The sequence below is a fragment of the Lygodium microphyllum genome, chromosome 21 (assembly GCF_053477565.2).
Source record: "Lygodium microphyllum isolate KBCC chromosome 21, Lygodium_microphyllum_v1.1.10, whole genome shotgun sequence".
Taxonomy (NCBI): domain Eukaryota; kingdom Viridiplantae; phylum Streptophyta; class Polypodiopsida; order Schizaeales; family Lygodiaceae; genus Lygodium; species Lygodium microphyllum.
Genome location: NC_141155.1, coordinates 108,697,215 through 108,710,366, shown reverse-complemented (window position 1 = coordinate 108,710,366; position 13,152 = coordinate 108,697,215).

Genomic DNA, 13,152 nt, shown 5'->3' with positions numbered 1-13,152 from the left:
GGGGGCGGGTGCTAGATGCGTGGCACCCGCCCTCGCGTTCTCTTTCTTTTTTGTGGGGGAGGTGGGGGCTGCCACATGGCACCCGTTCCCCACCTCTCCTTAACTAATAGTATAGATGATTGCATCATGTTTTCATTGCTTATTAGTTTGCTCCCAAATCTAAAGCTTTCTTATTGCAATAATCCATTGAAGAAGAAACCTCTAGTTTGGTGGCCCCCATATGGAAATTAATGAATCCTAATAGTCTTTTGTGTTGCTAAATGATACTTTCATAAGCATCTCGTAGGTGGATTCAAGAACGAATTCGATTATGGTTTTAGTGATACTATAGTTTTGTGGTAGTCATATAATGTCATGTGGTCTAAGCTTAATGGTTGGATGCAATATAGGTCCATGGGGTGCATGATTATATTCCCTATGATTTTGAGCTTTTTTGTCATATATTTGCATGGTAAGTATCTATGTATTCAAAAATCTCACTTCTTATCACTATTGGAATCTATATGCAATTCAAGGCTACTTTGTTGGATGATATTGGCTTGGAGAGTCTTGTGGTAGAGATCCATTTCTAATCATTAGAATCCAAGTCTTACATAGACCTAGTCTCTTGGGGTCTTCTATTTGAATGTTCAATCTCCCCATTGGCTTGGCCGTCATTGAATATTCATGTGGGTTCCTTGTTTGGTGATATGATGCAACATTTTAGTGCTAATCTCTAGGATGGTAGTAGATGCATTATTGGGTTTTAGGGTCTATAACTAGTTTTGGATTGTTGCATGGGACAAATGGAAATTTGAACTTGCATTTTCCATGGTTGTTACTACCACTTATATAGCAAGCCTAATTAGACCTAAGAAGTTTGTTTTGTTAAGATGGGGGCTCTTAGTTTCTATATCAAATTGCATTTCTCATCATTGGACAGAATGTATATATAGATCTCATTTGTTGTATTTTTTCTATTTACCTTATGCAACCATGGGATCACATGTGCATGCAATGAACTCCTATATCGAATCTCATACTTGATCATAGACACGTCCCATGCAAGACAATTTCTCAATCACATACTGATTGAAAAAAAGGTGAAACCTAGCCTGAAAGAGAATGGCACACTTAATAGGGTGATTTTTCCATGAAATTTCTAGATTGAACTCCTTTGGAATCGATTTCAAGGTTGTCAAGGTTTGGAAAGGTCTAGGCCTAAATCTACTAGGGATCAAGGAAAGAGAAGAGAGATGGAAGAAAGAAATACTAGAACAAAGACTCTCAAATATATTGTAGAACAAAGGTCTAGGCCTAAATCTACTAGGGATCAAGGAAAGAGAAGAGAGATGGAAGAAAGAAATACTGGAACAAAGACTCTCAAATATATTGTAGAACATAAGAAATAGATAAACCCAACAAGAAACTGTATTTCTCTTGGAAACTCTATACAACTACAACAAATTCCTTCAAGCTAAGTACAAAGTACCTAAGACAATAGCTTAAATAGCTCAACACCAACCTTTGAGCATGGAAGTAATTTCCATAGCAAATACAAAGAAAACACTCAAAAATAGTGTCAAATACTCTACCAAAATAGCCTAGATATGCATGAAACACAAAACTACTTAAGCTCTCCAAATCCTTGTATAGCAATAGTATGACAATCCTAGATTTGCCCCAGATATGTAGCACACAATCATCCACAAGCATTTGTTAGTCTTCTCCATGTTTACTTTAATACTTTTCTTGAATTTGTTTTCTTCTATGCCTAGCTACAACTTGTTTTGACCATAAGTCTATCATCCCAACTCAAAATAGGGTCATCCAAGTACTCAAATTGAAGTGAATAGAATTGATGAACAATAAACACAAGTAGAGTTACAAAAATCCTTCCAAAATAGCAAAAAATGTCTGCTTTTTATAAAAAACATCAATCTTGGTATTTTTTAGCTTGGAGGAGTTGTATCACTTAAATAAGTCCTTGCATGTATTTAAGTCCACACGATGAGCTTATTAAGTCATTAAAAAATGTTGGATACTCGAACTATCTCAAAGATGAGTTTTGCTCCTGGAAAACTCTGTAAAGACTCTGTGCCAGACATGGTCTTTTCTAAGGTTTTCCTTTACTAAAATTGTAAGCATATGACATACACTCCCTCTAAACCCACATATTCTCTGGCATGTGCCACTTACTTTTTTGTAGGCTCAAGGTCTTCATCATCTTTCATAAGCTTTCAATCTGCATCCTCTTTAATATCTTACTATGTCTCTTCATCTTCAAGCTTTGGCTCTTCATAGTCCTCTGATTCTCTTCTTTCGAATATCTTGATTCTTTTACCCACAAAATGGAACCCTAAGCTCTATCTCATCTAGTACACATAAGGCATATCTATCATTGTCAAAAACATGGATGACAATGTATGGTCTAGACTACCTCTTGGATACCTTCCTTAAGTGTATTGTGTTGATTATCCAAACTACTGTCATATACCAACACCCAATCACCCCCTTCAATATCCATGGATCTCAACTTATGTCTCCTATCAAGTTTCTCTTTGTTCTCTAATCTTTCCTCTTTTAGTCTTTGCACCGCAACTTGAATATCTTCTGGTCTTATCTTTAGCTGTTAAATCCTAAGAGATAAGAGCTCTTCTCTAGTCAAACCTTCTTCACATGGAATCATGATCCATATAATAGTCACTTTCTGTGTACGCATCACTGGCTTTTGCCCATACATGAGCTTGGTTGGCATATAACATATGGTAAGTGAGGGCTGATGCCCTCTCTCACTCTTTCCATTACCCTCTAGATTACCACCTAAATTCAATGCTAGCTTTGTACCCAGTTTTGAAAAGAACTCTCTGGATTCTTTTGCATCTAACTCTCATCTGCCTATAGCCAATTTTTGTACAATCCATACTTGCAAAAGATATCTTCAAGAAGAAACTTACATACTACACTGGTAATCTTGGTCCTTAATGCTCTCTATTCAGCTTGATTAGTTAGATCTTTTGTTGTAAGCACTATCTATCTCATTTTCCACAAGCCTCTAGGCATAGTAATAAGGTCAACAACATGCTTATAAGGCATGCATGAACTCTAGTAGTGCTCTTTAATCTTCCCAAATGTAGTTTTTACTCCTTTGTATCCTACCCACAAGATTTCATGGAAATTCTTCATAACCTGAGCTTGTGTATCTCTATCATCATAGACTATCCTCAATAGTGATCCTTTTTTCTTCTTTGGATGCTTTCATAAGAAATCATCTATTAGAAAGTAGCCATAACCCTTCCTCCTAATTTTCTTGAACTCTGTCTCTAATAGCCATTCATATCTTTGGCCAATGTACTCATGTATTGGCCAATCTATAGCCATTCACCCTCATATGATTTCTCTACAAAAGATTTTGTAAAAAATACCTAGCATTCATGATCCATTGTGGTGGTCAAAATCTCAGCGTCATCATCCTCTCCTAGAATACTCTGTTCATCCTCATATATGGATCTAGATAGCATTTCTTCTACTGGGTTCGCTTTACTTGCAATATTTTTGAATTCTTGATTCATTGACTTTATATAAGCGATCTATCTTAACATAGCTATATTTGGAGTAGAGCAACTAGTAATCATGCTAGGAGAGGTAGACACTCTGTCTCTACTATCACCAGAGAATTGATGGAGTACTATTTATCAAACTTCAACATAATCACAATAATCCATAGCTTCTCTTAATCTATGGGTATCTCATCTATCTTTCATTTAAAAGTTTTGTACAAATCTCATTTCATATATATTCCCTTCATCATCATCTTGAGTAATAGCCCATCGGATTCCAATTGAACTAGTGTCCACTACAATAATGATCAGTGTCCCATCTGCATGCTTTTCTTTTCTCAATGTTGGTGTAGTAGTCAAAATCTTCTTTAGTTTTCTTATAGCTTTGCTATGTTTCTTATCCCAAAAGAATTTCTATCCCTTTCTTAACAATTAGTACAAGTCATTTACAATGTGAGTAAAATGGGGAATCCAAAATAAGTAAAACACACATGCTCCAAAAACCTTCTAACTTGAAATACCAATGAATATATCTCTTTTATCTTCTCTATTGCATCTGCTTTAAGGGAAGGCCTTCTTCCATATGGCCCACACATATGATCCACTACCAATACTTCCTTGGCCCCAAACACTAATTTCTGACCTGTTAGGGTTATATCCACTTCTTCTAACATGGTAAGGACTTTCTCACAATATAATATATTATCTCTAATAAAATTTATGCAACCTTGTTCATTAGCTCTTCATCTTTCACTTTCTCTACATACCCCTTAATTGATATATCATCCAAGAATGGCATAGTCAAACTTGGAATATAATCCTAGAGTACCTTGTTCATGGCATTGATCATATGAGCCACAAAGTTTGTAGCTCCTTGTGTCAATTTACACATACTAACCAAGCCAATTGGAGTCTTCATTATAGTCAAAGCTCTACTCTTCAATCCAAAGTAGAACTAGTCATATCTTGAGTATAGATCTCCCAAATTCATCCACCATTGGTCATGCACCCACATTTCAAATGGTCACTTTGTTCACTTACTAAATATCATGTATAAAATTGAGTGTATCAGTCTTCTTAGGCACTGTGAACCACGTGTTAGAATATGATGCAGATGAAGGCTCAAGAACACCCATTCTTATTCTTTCACTCAATAGATCTATGAGTTTGTCCAAGGAAGAGAGCCTTGGCCACTGGATAGGTCACAAGTTCTAGGGTATATGTAGTATGGTAACAATTTCCATGGATACTACCACTTCTAGATCCACACAACCTATTTTATGTGATTGAAACATGAATGCCCTGCCATGCCTAGATAACATCTCTATGAAACTATGTCTCTATGCTAGTAAGAGAAACTCTTTACTACAAATATTTAGTTCTTTAAGAGATTCCTTTGTAATTTTATGGCCAATATTCCTTGGATCTCTTAGGTTTGACTATTTGGGAGCCAACTTAATTAACTCTTCACTCTCTAGAGGCAATAGTATTGCACTTAACTTTAACTTTTTATCCACTATTTTATACTTTGTCTCAACTTTGGCTTCACTCCTTTTTTTCCAAATGACTCTTTATACATCATAAATTCAAGAATGGCTTGAAACATATCCAAATAATTTACACATATGATGGTAGATCCAATACTTTGCTTCTATTTTCAACATAGTTGAAATCTTTGAAACTGTGTCTACAAAAGATACACATCATATAATCTTGTAATCCTCTCATCATCTTACAATAAACCTTGCTGTTTTCATACTCTTTTCTACCCTACAAACATACTGTATGGAAGCTTTGTTCATCTCTTCAATCCTCTAGAGTTTCATAGAACCTCTGCTAAGAATTCTATGAAGCTCAAAGTAAGAGCATCTTCACTTGTTGCAATAATAGGTGAGAGCTTTATGCTCTTAGTACTCCCTTACTCCTACATTACAACAATACTTACTGAAAATCCATCTCCTTGAATTCTTTGGCATTGGGAGAGTTAGTGGAGAATCCCTCAATGAATCCTTGTTTCTTACGTGATTGACATAGATTGTCATAAACTATACTACTCTTTTGTTATCTTTGCTCTTGATTCTTGCATAGGTAGAACCATCATCCAGAACTTTAGTTTTATTTTGTGTTATAGTAATAAATGGCTTCCCTAAGATCCCTAGGTATGATGAAGATTCCTATACAATAAATGGTGATCATCCTATTCATCTCTTATGGCAATCTTCACATTTGGACAAATAGCATATATCTCTCCTAGAGTTGTTGGCTACCTACATCCTCCATCCGTACGATTGATATCTATAGACCATCTCCATTCTAGTAAATACTCCTCACCATGATATTTATCTCTTAACCATAGTCTATCAGTGAAACACATGGAGTTTCTAGCTCTCCAACATTCACTATAATCTCTATGGTAGCATGGGCCCAATGGTTCCTAGAATAATGACCCTTGGGTATTATCCTTGAAGCCACTTTATCATTTGTATAGTGCATAGGTCGTACATGTCTTGTGTATTTATTGCATATCACAATCTTCTTTGCAATGTTGTTCACTTTAGCACTATCTATAATAAGCTATTTTGCTTCTACATAGGTATGCTCTACATCTACCTCATCTTTAGAAACCAACTTTATTCCCCATAAACCTATTTCTTCTTGACTTTGTATTATAGCATGAATTGCATCAACCACAAACTATTTTTTAATTTTTATAATGTAGATAATCTTTTCATGGAACTCTCTTTTTGTTATTATGAGGATTTCACCCAATGTAAACTCAACTTTACTATTTAGAATCCTTTATTTCAAAACCTTTTTAAGATTTGTGGCCATTTGTATGTTAGAGAGTTGCTTTTCCTTTGGATTTTTTATTTCTTTTTTTTTCTCTTTCTTCTTATGTACATCTTCCATGTTCTACTCTGGATCACGTGTAGTAGGATGCAAAGATACTCAAGCTCTATCCTACCACCCCCTATGGTAATGCTTTTTGAGGTCCCTTAGTTCTTTTCATCTATTTTTATTTTATCTTCCACTATTGCATATGAGTTCTATTGCTTTGCCAAATATGAATAGATAGAATAAAAATCCATAGGGAAATCCCATCTAGTTTTTTCTCTAATACCATGACTTGCCTCATGTAGTTTGGATGGCATGGGTCCATAACTCTTCTTTTTTACCTACATTGAAAACTGGAGATCTCTCTATTGCAGTCCATATGTAGTAGCATCTATGGCTGCATATGCATTCCCATTGTAAGATCTTGAATAATCTTCTGCATACCTCCCTTCCTAAAGTTTGTAGAAAAGGGCATAGCAATTTTATTACATGAATCTTCCCATCCTTCCAAAAAATCAAATTCTTTCTTAAAGTGCCTCTATATAACTCACAATCTTTGCGATCATGCTCTATATTGTCACACCATATGCAACAATAGATAAAATCTTCCCTAAAAAGTGGTGTCTTCAATGTAGAAGCTTTCCCTAACTCTTTAAATGTAGCAAGCTTCATATGTAAATTTTGCATATTTTTTATAATTTCATCTATGCCATGGTTGTTTGAAGAATTTACAAAAGGCATGGAGGCCACTGCCTAATCTGGTGGTCTGACACCCATGAGACCAGTGCTAGACATGGTAGCCAACAACTTATTCTCTATCTCTTCACTAGTTTAGGTACAATATTCTGCACATCTTTCCATTCGGTCTTTATACTATGCTCTATAGTATCATCCTCTAACAACTTCTCTAGCTCTAGCTATAGAGGAGGGTCTGTTGCCTTTGAAAACAAAAGAACCTTCTCTATAAACAAATACAATTGCTTTGCATTGTCCAATTGATCAATTAGCTTTACCTGTTGCTGAACTTCTTCTGAGTCTTTGTGAATTTGGCACTAAAGCTTTAATCCTTCGACTATGACATATGGTTTTATTGATGTTTTTTCTTTTGGAAAGACATCAATCAAGCCTTGCATTTGGCACCTTGAAGTATCACTATAAACACATAGAGAAATCTGTCTTTGCATCCAATCCTTTGCATAGATTCTTATCTAGTTGATCCTTAGTAGATCCCACAAGAAGATGTTCTCATGGAGGAGAGTGAAGGGGACTAGACTAATTAATCAATCAACAAGAGCACAACATCTACAAACCAACAATAAGTGCAAGCAACATGAGGATACAATTGAGGCTCTTGAGGACAGCTTGGAAGATACTACAAGTACTCTACATCGACATCTTAAAGAAGTGCAAGCTATTGATCAATCCATCAATTCTTCTAAAGACTACAAGCACTAATTAAAAGCCAGTCCAAAAGGGGTACTAAGATCTAGATGAAAGCAATCAAGTGTCACATGGAGGAGAAACATGATGGAAATGAAGAGAAAATTGTGTTTGATATGTTGAAAAGGTTTGTCATAATGTAATTAGATTCAATATGAGAGTTGTATTGGTTTTCTTCACAGATATACCACCCCTCCCCCCCCCCCCCCCCCCCCAAACCCCCAAAAGCCATGGATGTTGCTAGGGGGTTCAATATAGTTCTCAAGGGCGATCGCTGAATGGATCAGATCTATTATCATGATTGCAACTTGTTTGAGCTCACCTTCAAGAAATGAGAAGATTCTCAAAAAGTATTATCTCAAGGTATATATTTTTGGGGCTTGATTTGATATATATTATGGCCTAGTAGCCCATTGAAGTTGATAGAGATTTCCTCAAGCATGAATATCCCATCTACATAGAAATTTTCCTACATAGTTATGAAATTTGTTAGGATTAAAGGCCTCATATGCCTAGCCATGTATATTTACTTGTACTTACTACCCTACACACTTGTACACTATAGGTGGAAATCACTCCATTACAACCAATTTTGAGGGAAAACATGCCTTTTAATTAGTATTCGCTAATGACAAATGGGACATTGCCATGTGTGGTCCAACGTAACATTTGACTTTCTACTAATTTAGCCAAACTTCATCTACCTCTAGCAAAAAGGTGAAAACAGGTCTCTAGATTTATTCTCACAAGGCAATTCCAACTAAAGAAGTTATCATTGATAATGACATTTTAATTTTTCTTTTTCTTACTATTAGCACTTGATATGATTTTTTGAAAAATGGAATTCTTTTGAGTCACCTCAAATTTTTTTTTAAAAAAAGTATGTGCTCCTTTTGTGTGCATTTGTCTCATTGCTGTCATTGTTTTGGTACATCAGCTCCTCCAAAATTCCTTTTGTATTAGCATTGCTCTATTCTAGTCTCATTTCTTATCAATATAAGAGAGTTCTTCTTCTAGGTGATATCTAACTCTATATAGGCATGTATATGCTACAATACAATTGACAATCATATGTGATATCATAATCTATAAACTTCACAATTGGATATACTCTTCTTTTTTGTAAATGTCCTCACAAGAATAACAAAACAAAAACAAAAAATGTGAGCTTTCATTGGAAAGGAGAATTCTAGAGTTTAAATTATTGGTGAGAAATTTATATATAAACATTCAACATGCATATTCTACCAAGGATCTCTGTGTGGTGCCTTCTATGTAGCAATACTTCTTATCTTAAGGTAATGAAATTTACCTTTCAAAAAAGGTTAGAATTTAGCGTGTCTTTGTATCTTAGCCTTTATTGTTTCACTCAGGTTGTAGACTTTGAGTTTAAATGTATCTTATTTCTTTTTAATACTTCAAACTTCTTCCATGGCTTTTTCTAAGAAACTATATAGCTCTATATGGATATACCCATATTAGAATACCAAAGAGGATGATATATGCCATTCAACAATCTACAAGATTCATGCATCAATAACAGTGACACCCTCTTACAAAGTTCCTCATGAGATCAACAAATAGAAAAGAGATAATGTTAACTTTCATAAGAAATTATGGATTCCAAGCTTCAAAGTATGAAAGAGCCAGTTGTAAAAGGTTGGGTTATATTCTAATGTCTCATGACAGTCCATATCCTGTGGATGAATGCCCACCTATGTGATACAAGTTAATACATCAGTCACGTCAAGAGGTCACCTAAGTTAATTTGGCTTCCAATGTAGAGTTCCTCCTATATTAGGATCCTACCCAAGTATGGATGTAGCATGATATTGTCTTCCAATGGTCGATTTCTTGACATTGCTAATACCCTAAATGAAGTTAGAGCCACATATGTTTGGTGAGAGTGAAATTTAAAGCTCGTTAAAGTGCGGGAAAGAGGTGGAGAAGTGCAAATTCAAGGCGGGAATTGAACCTCATTGAAAGCAACAAGAGATGGATTTGGTAATTTTTATAAGTTGTGGAAGACAGGATTTGAAGAGCACTTGCGAATTTTTCATAACTTTTCCAAACGTCAGATTGAGCTAGAATAAGTGATCGGCAATTTTGGGACCTCAAGACGAACTGGCAAAAATTTTTGGCACTCGAAACGGAGGCTAGGTTTACAAGTATCTAACTCTCTTCTTAAGTCTATATGTATTTAGTGTTTTGTTTGACTTTTAGTACTAATAATTGTGATGTTTTTAGTACCAATTTTAACTTATGGGCTAATCTATACATGCATGAGGCATAGCATGAAATCATGAAAATAACAATTTATTAAGTTATCCATGTCATTATTGCAATCATCCACATGATATTTGAACTCTAATATTTTTATAAAAATGAGGGAGCTCTTAGTTTCAAAAATGCACAATTACATGACTAACAACTGCAAGGGCCTTTTAATACTAGGGTTCGCCACATGTACATTCATAAACATTAATACAGATGAAAATTTAAAATGTGCATATGCATATCATCAATCTATTGTTTCTAGTTACTTCATGGTTTCTATACACAACTTGCAATGTCTAAGAACTTGCACTATTTTTATAATGTGTGCTTCATAGCAAGATATTGTTTGTGAATAATATTATTTGCTATTAACATTTAAGTACAAATATTGCAAGGCATAATTAGACCACCACCAATAATTCTACTTGATGATTTTCATTTCAAATACATCTCTCAAGACCACATGAGCATAGAGATTTCACGTGATGATTTTCATTCTAAACATATTTATTAGCACCGCAATATGCACATAGATTTTATCACAATTTTAGTACAAACATTCAAAGGTCTTATTAGGGGTGTGCTTATCCACAACTAAATTCATTCAATTGTAATTCTAATCATTTTTCTTAACACAAATATGGATATTATTGCATGTTTGTATGAAAATGAACATGTATGTGTTATTTAAGGGCCTCTCATGTGGGGAAAGTAACTGACATTTATTCATAACACGTGTTACAATGGATGAAGAATATTAATCTATTTACTTTCTTTAAAATGTGCATATGCATATCATTAATCTATTGTTTGTAGTTACTTCATGGTTTCTATACACAACTTGCAATGTATAAGAACTTGCACTATTTTTATAATGTGTGCTTCATAGCAAGATATTGTTTGTGAATAATATTATTTGCTATTAACATTTAAGTACAAATGTTGCAAGGCATAATTAGACCACCACCAATAATTCTACTTGATGATTGTCATTTCAAATACATCTCTCAAGACCACATGAGCATAGAGATTTCACGTGATGATTTTCATTCTAAACATATTTATCAGCACCGCAATATGCACATAGATTTTATCACAATTTTAGTACAAACATTCAAGGTCTTATTAGAGGTGTGCTTATCCACAACTAAATTCATTCAATTGTAATTCTAATCATTTTTCTTAACACAAACATGGATATTATTGCATGTTTGTATGAGAATGAACATGTATGTGTTATTTAAGGGCCTCTCATGTGGGGAAAGTAACTGACATTTATTCATAACATGTGTTACAATGGATGAAGAATATTAATCTATTTACTTTCTTTATTAGTAGTTTAATGTTGATTTTCTTATGCGATTATTTTCATTCTAAAGATGTTTCCTTGAGTTCAAGGAGCATCATAGATTACAAGCAAACACATAAGTAATGGGACCTAAAATGGGCTGGCACTAGCTAAGGCACTAACCGGATCTCATGCCCTCAACAGACAACCCCACCACATGGCCTCGTGGGCCAAGAGCATCTACCAAGGGATACACTATCCTAAACACTAATTACTGCGCGTTTATAGTCTGTAATCCAAAGGATGTTCCCTTTCCTCGTCTCCTCATAGGGAGATTATACATATATTGGTATTAAATGCCACATATTACAGACACAAGGGCACCTCACCGGCTGATTGCCGTGGCCCTACTGCAGCTCTCCTACATCTTGGGGATTGGCCCCTCCATGCACTGCTTCCACATATAGACACATTCAAAACAACTCCCCTCTTAGTGCCAATATATTTAATGTTCCAGGAATGCACTTATCCTCACTTATCCATCCCCTTTGACCCACCGTCTAGACCTACAGCCGGGTTGCTCACTCTCTCTATGTGGGTTAAGTCCTAAAGAAACCAAGTGCAATGCATCCAAGAGCTTGTAACTAATACCATTTAATGATGCTTGATGCAAATTTGTATATGATTAAGTGCTCAAACAATTGAAAAATAGCCTCGTGCATTGTGCAAATCCATTCTTTTCATGTTTCCATACAAAACCATAGGTTTGTATCAAAAAGTACCATACACTCATTTAGAACAACTGCATTTAAAGTGAAAAAGAAGAGGCTAAATTTTCTCTTTTAACACCCAAAAAGTGATGCGATAAAAGCGCCATTATATCCAAAAATATCAATAACACATGGAAGAAGTTTCGAGGTAACAACAGTCTACACATCATACGTGTCAAGTTAATTGTGCATTATAACAGCCACTACAAGGATACAGGAGTATAGCGATGGCCATTTTAGATGCAAATTAGTTGCGTTGCTATTTGCATCGCAAATAGCGATGGTACTCAGGCAAAAAAAAAGTGGGCCGAAACCCGAGCACGTCATTTTGCGCGAATGAACGAAAGAGAGAGTGAACTGCATCTTGCATTTGAGAGGGAGAGGGAGAGAAAGAGAGAAAGAGGGAGAATGAAAGCTTCTCATCGCCGCCGCCGTCGTTTATGAAGAAGAGGAAGAAGTGTACAGAGGGCGAAGAGGAGTCGCCGTTGCGAAGAGGAGCCCCCAAATCCATCCTCTCAGGCCTTTACGGTGAGTGCATTGTTCCCTCTTGCTTTGTTTTTGCTTTTTCTTCTTTTCTTTTGGTTGTTTTTGTTAAAAATCATGTGTATTGAGAGAGAAAGAGAGGAAATGAGAGAGGGAGAGGAAGAGAGAAAAAGAAAGAAGAAGAGAGAGAGAGAGAAAAAAAAAACATTAAAGACAATAGAGAAAGAGAGAAAGAGGAGGGAGAGAATGTATGTAAACATTTAACTTGTATATTCTACAAAATATCTTAATCTAGCACATTTTATTTAGTAGTATTCTTCACCTTATTTTACGCTAATGATTGTATAGGTTACCTTTATTATTTTTAGCTTAAGTAAATGTGACATGCCTGCTTGAGGCATCATTGGTAGCATGATTTAGTGGTCCTTCGAGATGATTCTTCCTAGGAAACACTGTTCGGTACTCTTTTGAATAACACGAGGTTTGCTATCTAAACTCTCTTGGCTCCACTTTGAAATGG